The sequence below is a fragment of the Nicotiana tabacum genome, chromosome 13, assembly GCF_000715075.1.
Source record: "Nicotiana tabacum cultivar K326 chromosome 13, ASM71507v2, whole genome shotgun sequence".
Taxonomy (NCBI): Eukaryota; Viridiplantae; Streptophyta; class Magnoliopsida; order Solanales; family Solanaceae; genus Nicotiana; species Nicotiana tabacum.
In genome coordinates, this window is record NC_134092.1 from 6,416,528 (window position 1) to 6,425,888 (window position 9,361).

Sequence of the window (9,361 nt, forward strand, 5' to 3'; positions counted from 1 at the left end):
TTCTTGTAGGAGTGTCCAAATGAAGAATGGTTTAAAGCGTTAGAAACTAGACTCGGAGACCTTAAATTTTAGATATTGATCATCACATAACTACTTATATATACTTATATATGCTTATCCAAAGTTTGGTATTGTGTGTACTCATTTGGAACTTTAGTCTATTATGAAATTTTCCAACTTGACTTAGACTTAGGCCTCTCCTTAGACCCCATATCACTTATAATATGCATCGTACACTTATTATCATATCCAATTGATATCCATCATATTAATAGTTCTAAAATGAGAAGTAGAGTCCACCCCCAAACATATAACATAACTTATCTCTTCTTTCACACATTTCAATTTCCTGAATTTTGACTAACTCCAAATATTTCCAAAAATTTCGACAGAGTTTCCTTTGTAACTGGGCATATCTACCTGGCAGAGAATCCCAGAAACCAATCCTAACAACACATACATAATCCAATCAACGTAACACAACATGAAAACAATACTAATAGTGGCCTCATAAGCAATATATTATTAGAAAAGGAACACCATTAACATAAACTATTCAGATGATACATAACTCATAGCAGGTAAGCTCTCAACATCTTCATAGAACACAGAAATGAACGTTTAAATTAAAGATGACATTTTTGGGTCATCACATTCTCCACCTCTAAAACAAACGTTCGTCCTCGAATGGAATTAGAGAAGTACCTGAACTGGTGAAAAGATGTGGATATTTTCTCTGTATGTCCGACTCGGACTCCAAGGTAGCTGCCTCAATCGGCTAACCTCTCCATTGCACCCGAATGGGAGGATAATTCTTAGATCTCAACTGACGGACCTGCCGGGCTAGAATAGCTACCGGCTCTTCCTCATAAGTTAAATCTTTGTCCAACTGAACTGAGCTGCAGTCTAACACATGGGACAGATCTCCATGATTTTTTGGAGCATGGATACATGGAATATCAGATTAACTGCTGATAAACTAGGTGGTAGTGCAAGGCTGTAGGCTACTTCACTCACTCTTTCAAGAATTTCAAAGGGTCCGATATACCTAGGGCTCAACTATCCCTTCTTTCCGAATCTTATTACACCTTTCATAGGTGAAAACCTGAGCAATACTCTTTCTCCAGTCATGAATGCAACGTCACAAACTTTACGATCGACATAACTCTTTTGACTAGACCGAGCTGTGCGAAGTTGATCCTGAATAATCTTGACCTTATCCAAGGCATCCTGTACCAAATCAGTACCCAACAACCGAGCCTCTCCCGGTTCAAACCAGCCAACTGGTGAACGACATTGCCTCCTATATAATGCTTCATACGGGGCCATCTGAATGCATGACTGGTAGCTGTTATTATAGGCAGACTTCACAAGTGGCGAGAACTGATCCCAAGAACCTCCAAAGTCTATAACACAAGTACGAAGCATATCTTCCAATATCTGAATAGTGTGCTTTGACTGTCCGTCTGTCTGTGGATGAAATTCTATACCCAACTCTACCCGCGTGCCTGACTCATATTGTACATCCCACCAGAAGTACGAGGTAAACTGCGCACCTCGATTTGAAATAATAGACACGGGCACACTGTGAAGGTGGACAATCTCGCGAATGTAAACCTCCGCTAACCTCTCTGAAGAATAGATAACTGCTATTAGAATGAAATGTGCTTACTTGGTCAACCTGTCCACAATGACCCAAACTGCGTCAAATTTTCTCTGAGTTCGTGGGAGCCCAACAACAAAATCCATAGTGATACGCTCCCACTTTCACTCAGGAATTTCTAACTTCTGAAGCAGACCACCAGGTCTCTAATGCTCGTACTTGACTTGCTGACAGTTTAAACACCGAGCTACATATGCAAATATATCCTTCTTCATTTTCATACACCAATAATGTTGCCGCAAATCTTGATACATTTTGGCGGTACCCGGATGAATAGAATACCGGGAACTGTGGGCCTCCTCAAGAATTAATTCACGAAGCCCATCCACATTAGGTACACAAATACGAACCCGCATCCGCAGTTCTCCCACAGTAACCTGTTTGGCACCACCGTGTTGCACCATGTCCTTAAGGACAAGCAAATAGGGATCATCATACTGTCACTCTCTAATGCGCTCATACAAGGAAGACCGAGTAACTATGCAAGCTAGAATCCGATTGGGCTCTAAAACATCTAACGTCACGAACTGATTGGCCAAAGTCTGAACATCTGCAGCTAATGACCTCTCACCAACTGGAATATACGCAAGGCTGCCCACACTTACAACCTTTCTACTCAAAGCATCGACCACCATATTGGACTTTCTGGGGTGATACAAAATGGTGATATCATAGCCCTTCAACAACTCCAACTATCTTCTCTGCCTCAAATTGAGATCTTTTTGTTTGAACAGATATTGTAGACTATGATGATCAGTAAATATCTCACACGAGATATCGTAAAGGTAATGCCTCCAAATCTACAGTGCATGAACAATGGTTGCGAATTCTAAGTCATGGACATGGTAACTCTTCTCGTTAACTTTCAATTGTCGTGACACATATGCAATCACCCTGCCATCCTGCATCAATACTGCACAAAGCCCAACGTGAGATACATCACAATACACCGTATAAGATCTTGAACCTGTGGGTAATACCAACACTAGCATCGTAGTAAAAGTAGTCTTGAGCTTCTAAAATCTGAATGGGGCACCCTTCTTGGTCAATTTTATCAATGGAGATGCTATAGAAGAAAATCCCTTCACAAATCGGCGATAATAACCTGCCAGACCCGGGAAAATCTGGATCTTTGTAGCTGAAGTAGGTCTAGGCCAATTTTGAACTGCCGCAATCTTCTTAGGATCCACTTTTATGCCTTCTGCCAATACAACATGCCCCAAAAATACAACTGAGTCTAACCAAAATTCGCATTTTGAAAATTTGGCATATAATTGATTATTCTTTAATGTCTGAAGCACAATTCGAAGATGTGGCTCATGCTCATCTCGACTGTTGGAGTAAATTAAGATATCATCAATGAATACAACCATTAAAGAATCCAAATTGGGTTTGAATACCCGGTTCAACAAATCCATAAATGTTGTGTAACACCCCGAAAAATTTCGAAGTACTTATGTGTAAAGCCCAGTAACAATTTGCAAAGGAAAATAATGTTTCTTGGTGCCGAATTGGTTTTTATGTGTTTAAGGATTTTAGAAATTCTTCGCGGCAAGCTTGCTCGCCGCGGCTCGGACTTTTTAGGTTGAACAATGCATTGAGGGATAAAGGAAACTCTTTGGCTGTGAAATGCATTTTTGCGGTCCATTATGCGACCGCAGAATCACTTTGTGGATCGCATAATGGCCGCAGAAAGAGGCAAGAGAGGGGCAATTATGGATGTCATTCTGCGGTCGACTATGCAACTGCAGAACTGTTCTGCGGTTTATTATATGACCGTAGAACGGGTCTGCGGGCCGCATAGTGATCGCAGACCCAAGCAAATATTTTTGCCATTTTTTGAACACCAATTATGCGGCCGATATGCGGTCCGCATATCGATTGTGTGATCGCAGACCTTGTTCCGGAGCTTAGTTTTTGGGTTTTTACAACCCGACCCAACTTCGTTAAATAGACGCAATTGACCATTTTTGGCCAAAAATCTGATATTTTAGAGTGAGAGGGTGTTCCTCAACTATTATTCTTCAATTCTTGCTAAAATTGTGGAATATTAAGAAGGGAAACTCACTAGGTCTTTATCCTCGAGGTAAGATTCTACACCCTAACCCTCAATTTCGAATTGTTTTTAGAATTAGATAATTAGTAAGATAATTTTTGGGCATGAGAGTCGTCCATCTTGCATGCATGTGTTATCAAAGGGTGTAGGAAGATTGTTGAGCTAAACATGGTAAAGAATGGGTTGTAGGATGATGGAATCCTCCATAAAAGGACCTTGAAACCTTAATGCACACCTAGTGTTTGATAAAATGCTCAAATGAGCTAGAACCATGATCATCTTCCTAATTTTGGTTCAATTTGTCATATTTCTAAAATAGATTGAAGTTGCTAAGAATTCTGGAAAATTTTAGAGTTTAAGAAAGCTCAATTGAGGTATGTTGGCTAAACCTTTCTCCTAGAATTAAATTCCATGGTATCCATGTAAACTATGTAAGTCACGAATTGTTCATTATGAAAGTGGCTATTCCGAGTAAGATTGGGTTGAAAGATACATGTTCAATAAGTATCCCAAATGCTTTATTTATGTTATGTTATCAATTGAGAATGTGTTAAAAATATGGGTTGTGCATTAAAAATGTTCGACTTCAAGTCAAGTTCAAACGAAGAATCTCTATGTGCCTTAGATTCTTAATTGCTCACATATGTACTACATGCCTTGATTTGAAATGTTATTGTTGTTGTTGATGATGTTGATGTTAAAAAGTGAAAGGGTGAGCATGAAATACTAAATACGACCAACGTGCCAAGAATGATTTTATAATTATGGCCATTAATGCCAATGAAATGAAAGGATGTGAAAGAAGTATGAAATGCGATAATTGATATAAAAAGGTTGATGTCTCGAATAAGACAGTCTAGCTGATTAGGTCATGATTGGACACCATGCCGCACACATGGTGGTGATTGTGCTGGAAATTGTAATTGAAATGGTGATTGTGGTCGATATCCCTAATGGATATCCTAGATGATCGGGTCATGATCGAACTCTGTGTTAAAGATGACGGTATTGATATTGAGAGTAATGTGGTTGATGTCTCGAATGAGATAGCCTAGCCGATCGGGTCTTGACTGGACTCCGTGCTGAGAGTACGGTGGTATTGGTATTGTGAATAATCATATTGTGAACAATGGTATATCGATACTAAAAATCTTCCAATGTGAGATATGTAAATTAATTTGAACACAGTCTTGATTCTAAATTGAGGTTTGATGTTGTTTAAGGCTTCCATTGATATTATGATATTCTTGTTTGTATCATTTATCATTCTATTGAGAGGGTGTTTTGTCATTCATACTAGTACTATTCCATATGTACTAATGTCTGTTTTGCCGGGGGCGCTGCATCTTCAATGGATGCAGGTGGTTCCACAACAGGAGATATTGATCAGTGATAGCGGTACATCCTCTTCCCAGCTGACTTGGTGAGCCCCACTTCATTTCGGGGGCCATGTATCTTTTGTTCCTCGTGTATTGTGTTTGAGGTATAGCCGGGGACTTATTGCCAGCATTATCATAGTACTCTTTTGTATCTATTAGAGGCTCTGTAGACATAGTGTGGGTTGTGTATTGGTGCTGGTAAAGTCAAACTATATCATGTCGTGGTTGTATTACTTGTTCCATTTGAGACTCTAAAAATGATGAAACTATTGGTAAGCGAATTGGTATTGTAGAAATGAACACCTTTTGTCTTACTTAATGAAAATATGAATTATCTACATTCATGGATGATTTAGGTAGAAAGAAATCTAACAGGCTTACTTAGTCGGGTTCACTCGGTTGGGCGTCCGTCGCTCTCCCTGTTTTTGGGGTGTGACATACTGCTGGGGCATTTGTCAGCCCAAATGACATCATTGGGAATTTGTAATGTCCATACCAAGTCCGAAAAGTTGTCTTAGGGACATGGGATGCCCTAATCTTCAACTGATGTTTACCAGACCTCAAAACAATCTTTGAAAACACCTTGGCACCCTGAAGTTGATCAAATAAATCATCAATGCTTTGTAACAGATACTTGTTCTTGATAATAGCCTTGTTTAACTGCCGATAGTCTATGCACATCCGCATTGAACCATATTTCTTCTTTACAAATAACAGTGGTACACCCTAGGGCGAGACACTAGGTCTAATAAATCCCTGATCAAGCATGTCTTTTAATTGCTCCTTCAATTCTTTCATCTCTGGCGGGGCCATACGGTATGGTGGAATAGAAATGGGCTGAGTGCCCGGAGCAAAATCAATACAGAAGTCAATATCTCTATCGGGTGGCATCCCCGGAAAATCTGCAGGAAATACTTCTGGAAATTTACGAACAACTGGTACAGAGTCCATAGAAGGAACATCTGCATTGGGACAACGAATATAAGCCAAATAGGCCAGACACCTCTCCTCGACCATACGCCGAGACTTCATATAAGAAATAACCCTGGTGGTATATCCACTCTAATCAAGGAAACCCCGACATGGCTAAGGTCACCGTATTGGAATGACAATCCAATATAGCATGATAAGGTGACAGCCAATCCATACACAGTATGATGCTAAAATCTATCATGTAGAGAAGTAGAAGATCCACACTAGTCTCAAGACTCCTAATAGTAACCACACACGAATGATAGACATGATCTACAGTGATAGAATCCCCCACCGGTGTGGACACGTGCACAGAAGCACTCAAAGAATCAAGAGGCACAACCAAATATAAAGCAAAGTAGGAGGACACATAGGAATAAGTAGATCTTGGATCAAATAAAAATGAAGCATCTCTATGGAAAACTGGAACAATACCTGTGATCACGACGTTGGATGACTCGGCATCAGGCCTAGTAGGGAAAGCATAGAATCGGGGCTGGGCCCCAGCACTCGGAGCTAGATCTCAAGGACGGCCTCTAACTAGCTGGCCTCCACCTCTAACAACCTGACATCCACCTCTAGATGTCTGACCCTTGCCCCTAGCTGGCCGGGCGGGAGGTGAAGCATTCGGTGCCGGTATAATGGCACGAGAATCCTGCTGAGATATGTTGCTCGATGACCTAGGGCAATACCTCTTGATGTGACCAATGTTCCCACAATCATAACACCCATACTGTTATTTTGGCTGCTGAAGCTGAAGCTGACCCGAACGGGACGGATAACCGCTGTAGTGACTCTGGAGCGGTGGTGAACTCCTAGGAGCAGGATATGCACTAAATGTCGGCTACCCAGAGTAAGGCATAATAGGACCATGACTCCCTAAATAACCATGAGATGCCTGAAGTGCTGAATAAAATGGCCTGGGAGGATGTCCCCTACAATAAGTACCCCTGTCTCCAGATGAGGGGGCTCTAAAATTACCGGAATGATGGGGCCTATTATCAGACCCCTGCCCTCTCTCCTGTGCAAGAACCATCTTGATCCTCCTAGAAACATTAGAACCCGCCAGAAAGGAAATCTCAGTTCCGGTCCCCTTGGCCATCTAAATCCTGATAGGGAGAGTGAGTCCCTCAATAAAACTCCTCACTCTCTCTCCCTTAGTAAGAAGTAAAAGGATACCATGATGGGCTAGATCCACAAAATGGGTCTCGTACTGAGTAACAATCATACTTCCCTGCTGTTAATGCTAAAATTGTTTGCAGTAATTCTCTCTCAATGTGATAGGGAGGAACTTCTCTAGAAATAGCAGTGAGAACTGTGCCCAAGTCAATACAGGTGACTTAGATGGTCTGGTCAATATATAATCTCTTCATCACCTCTTTGCGGAACCCGTCATATGAAATATAGCAAAATCAACCCCATTGGTCTCAACTATACCCATGTTCCGCAACACCTCATGGCAGTGGTCAAGATAATCCCGTGGGTCCTCAGAAGATGTACCACTGAAGTGAACTGGAAAGAGCTTAGTAAACTTTTCCAACCTCAATAAAGCCTCAGAAGACATGACACGCCTATCACCGGCTTGTGCCGCAACAACTGGCTGAACTACCCCAACTGGCGGGGCTCCTGGAGCCTGATACTGGTGAGCCATCTGCTCCAGAGCGGGAGTAGTGGGAGTCTGTGCTCCTCCCCCAGTCTATGAGTGCCACTAGAAATGTACCATTCTACGCCATGCCCTTCATAAGACTCACCAAATGGACTAGAGCATCCTGAATCACTAGAGTAGCTATGAAACCTTCCAAAACTTAAACTGGTCCAACCGGTACAGTCTGAACTGGAACCTCTTCCTGAAGATCTACCTGAGGTTTTACAACATGTGTTACTGCTCAAGCTCTAGACTGAACTCTACCTCTGCCTCTTCCTCGACTTCTAGCTCAACCTCTACCCCTGGTCATAGTTACCACCGAGGGCTCTGACCCTTTTTCGTCGGTAGATGTATTACGCGGTCTCGCCATCTGCAAGAAAATAAGAATAGAATGGTCCAATCATTGATGACAGAATAAGAAAGAAGTGATATTGTTCCTAAACTTCACAGCCCCTGAGAGATAAGTACAGACGTCTCTGTATCGATCCTTCAGACTTTACTAAGCTTGCTCGTGACTCGTGAGACCTATGTAACCTAGTGCTCTGATACCAACTTGTCACGACCCGAAATTCCTACCTTCAGGATCGTGATGGAGCCTAACATTTCATTTACTAGGCAAGCCAACGTTAGAATAATTTAAATCATTTTTTAACAATTCATTTTAATTAAATAATAAAGAAACCAACAGCTGGAATAATATCTAAATTAAAATGTGCAAACCAAAAATAATACGATATCTAAATACCATCACAGAACTGGAGTCACAAGTGTACAAGCTTCTAGAATAATACAAACAAGGGTCTGAATAAAATAAAGTTGTCTAAAAGAAAGCACACCGCTAAGATAAAGTAGGAAGGGACTTCAAAGCTATGAACGCCGTGCAGCTATACATCAAGTTTCCTCTAATAGCTGAATCCGAGCAATACTACAATACGCCGCTGGGACCAACTCCGAAATCTGCACAAGAAGTGCAGAGTGTAGTATGAGTACAACTGACCCCATGTACTCTGTAAGTGTTGAGCCTAACCTCGACGAAGTAATGATGAGGCTAAGGCATGTCGCTTACATCAACTTGTATGCAATAATAATAATAACAGGAATAAAAGTAAGACTGGTAAATCATATCAATAATTAAAATCAATTCAGCAGCCAAAATCTCTCAATTAATTTTCGTTGTGGGGTGCAACCCGCTCCAACAATATAAACTTAACATAAATTCCGTTGCGGCATGCAACCCAATCTAATAATATAATCTTTCAATTAAATTCTGTTGCGGTGTGCAACCCGCTCAAATAATATAAACTTTCAATAAATCTGTTGCGGCGTGTAATCCGCTCCAACAATATAAACATAAAATAAATTTGTTGCGGCGTGCAACCCACTCCAACAATATAATTTACAGATTCTTAAATGTAACAAATAATATTCCAATTAATATCACATTAAATGAGAAATTATTAGGCAACAAGGCATACAATGATTATAATTTATTTGGGAAAGAAGTAATGACAGGTAGCAATTAATTGTGGAAATCATGGAGAAAATAGGCAATTTAATATTTATTGTACTAAATGTCAAGTAGCAATTAGGAAACATAATTCAAATAAACATGTAGCAATTATAGCATGGATTCAAGACATAATATG